Source organism: Phaethon lepturus, unplaced genomic scaffold (assembly GCF_000687285.1).
Source record: "Phaethon lepturus isolate BGI_N335 unplaced genomic scaffold, ASM68728v1 scaffold38101, whole genome shotgun sequence".
Taxonomy (NCBI): Eukaryota; Metazoa; Chordata; class Aves; order Phaethontiformes; family Phaethontidae; genus Phaethon; species Phaethon lepturus.
The window spans coordinates 4,542-7,555 of record NW_010517662.1 but is presented as its reverse complement, the minus strand read 5'-3'; the positions used below and the strand labels follow the sequence as shown (position 1 = coordinate 7,555).

At 36.6% G+C, this 3,014-nt stretch overlaps 1 long non-coding RNA gene across 1 annotated transcript; it reads right to left on the bottom strand.

Moving 5' to 3' along the window:
• LOC104628031 lies at window positions 1–2,746 on the bottom strand. The gene is made up of 3 exons (XR_738103.1): window positions 2,641–2,746; window positions 1,817–1,893; window positions 1–643 (listed from the first exon to the last, which is right to left on the bottom strand). It is a non-coding gene; the product is annotated as an uncharacterized LOC104628031 (long non-coding RNA).
• Window positions 2,747–3,014: the final 268 nt, after the last annotated feature.

Sequence of the window (3,014 nt, the reverse complement as noted above, 5' to 3'; positions counted from 1 at the left end):
TTAGTTACCTGTCTTGGTTTTACTCTTTGGACTGCATTGTGACAAAGGTTTAGTTACAAAATTTTGAAATACAGTATTCCTATGCAGAGAAGTTTATGTTTTCGGTTCTTGGAAAAAAGTGAAGAACGTAAAACAGGGTGTGAATTCAGTAAATTAAGGTCACACTGTTAGATTATATTTAGTTTGCCATTTACTCTTCTTCAGCCAACGAGAAGGTGAAAATGTTCCCACTCAAACCCGGGGCCACCCTCCTGCAAGGGTCTCAGATAGCACGTATCGAACGTCTCCGCTTCTACTTGAGGCAGTAGGAAACATGTCCAATAACCTGCTTCGTCACAGAACCAGAAGTTAGGCTGAAATTCGGAACTTTGGCCTTCGATACAAAATAGTGTCAGTAATGTCTGTGGGGAGTCGATTGTTACAGAATGTGCAGCATTTTCAAAATCCCTGTGTGTCCTTTGCGTGAGTGTTTGGTATACTGAGCGCTACTGGCAAGTAACCGGTGTCTGCAATGCTTTTTCCATGTCACTGTCCATCTTTGCCTTTTTCAGCCACAAAGAACTGTAAGTCTCAAGCCAGGCACGCTGTGTTCAGCAAGGGAACCTCACTCACATCTCCTATGTTTTCTGATCAGTGGAAGCAGCTGTTGAAAAAGCAAAAAGTACCATAATTTTAGCTATTTCAGTATATAACACACTCAAACAGCATGAGCACAACCACCGTGTTTGCCTTCCCCTTTTCCCTAAGCCCCAATTACCACCATGTCTGCTGTGAAAAAAAAGAAAATTGGATTTAACATGAGGTTAGACACCCGTGAGCATGTACAGAGACAAGTGTGTTCATAAACAGCATGCGGGCTTCTTCCAAAATTCACTTGTTGGGGGCAATATAGGAAATTATTTATTAATTTTGGCTAACTGCCCCAAGGACAAAACAATTATCTCTGTAGCAGGATACCCTCCTTCAGGTTTTCTTTGCTATCCCTGCAACAACCATAGCACTGCAATGTGACCTGCAACAAAGACTCGTGAAGCAAGGTGAAACAAATGAACAAATAAATGCCGATGTTGAAGTCTTCAGATTTTTTTTTTCCATTTCCATCCGAACAACAAAACCAAGCCCGCAGCTACCAATCAGAATTTCAGATATCTCCATTTCTCTAAGAATTATGATGACTGTTGGTGTGTTTTGCAATGCCATGGGGCAGTGGTTTAATGCAAAATAAAGTTTTTGAACTAGTCAACTAAAAGAATAAACCTGTCCTTTAAACCTTTGACAGTGATTGCAGATCTGAAATCATTAACACAAAACATAAGCTGGAAAAATGTGAACCTCTGAGATGGGATGGATAGAAACATGTTAACATTTTTTATTTTTTTATATATTGTAAACATTCTGGAATGCATTAACATGAAAGTGGTTTTGAAAATACCTAGTTTCAACTTTTTCATAGGATTCCAAAAGCTTTCCGTCAGAAATAAATGCCAGTACTCATGGAACAATCCAAAATTACACAATTGTATTATTTTAATTTTGTTTCATTTCCATGGAAAAAATACTCTTTAGAAGTTAATGTTAAAGCTTTATTGGCACTGACTTGCAACTTTCCAGTACTAAAACTGGAATACATCATTTCAGACTATGCCATATAAGGATGCAGAAACCTTTTACATATTGCAATATATGTCAATACTTACTGATTAATATTGCAGTTCTGAGACACAGTAGCAAATTCACAAATTAAAAAAAAAGCATAGAGTTATTTCAGATAATAAAGATATTTATTGTTGAAGTGTAGTCTAAAATTAAATATTACCTAAAACATGAATCTTGTCTTAATCTGATGGATGCTCAGGGCAAGATCTATTTACTTCAAACCATTCATCTATGCAGCTGTTGGATACAAGACAAAAATTAAAACAATTGACATGAATATCTCAGTAACATTTAGCGGTAAGATATGAATATAAATTGGTTTCTCATAATTTCAATGACTAGTAGGATTTTATATTATACAAAGAAGTATATGTTATATACACACATCATTGGAAAATTTAATAACCCCAAACCACAGTAATATCTGGATATTAAACACTGCTGAAAAACTAAATTTCCTAAGTGTTAAAATTTTCTAAGGAAGCATTTTACAAGTTACTACCCAGGTTTTACACACAGGTTACTTCACTACTAACACTATAATCCATCTTATATCATTCATTGACATTTTATTTCCTGTAGTTACAGACACTTGTGAAAACAAATATGAAACAGGTATAAAAAGTGTTCCCCCCTTTTCCCCCCAAGTCCGTTAGCATCTGACAAAACACACAACCTAAACTCCCTAGCCATGATGTGCATGTTCCCCATATAGGTGATTTTGCCTTATTTTTTCTGTGGGCTTTTCATGCAAGCATGAAAAGACTATAGTAGGGAAAACTGACTTCAAAATACATTGTGGAGATGCAGAAAGATGTCATTTTAAAAACATCTTTAGGGTTGCTGCTGTTGTTTCTTTGTTGTTTATTTGTTTTTAACTGTAAAAAGCGATTAAATTTTAGTGCTCCTTTAAGCACCCCTTGGAGGAGTTTCCCAATAAATGCAACCTTCTATAATTTTATATGCATCTTGAGAAATACTTGCCCTTTATGATATATGCAGAGGCAAGGCAGTCGTGCTATAGTGTCTCCTTGCTGCAGCTCTTCCAGGCATATTGCACACTCCCCAGCATCTTTACTCAGCACATCCTCTGAAGAAAGAGCACAGAGTTAAACAGTTAAAAAACACACTACCATAAGCAGAATGTTCTTTATTCAGAACATCAAGGCTAGCTACAGAAGATACTTCTTGTCCTGCAGAAAGCCATGTCAAGGTGAGGATCAGTCACACTTACACCATCTGACTGAGGATTCCTGATGGGAGATATTTTAACGGCTTAAATTAAAATATGGTTACGATTCAGTTTCTTGCCTAAACGCAGCACAAAATAAAGCCCTGTAGAAAGACGCTTTCTTTCT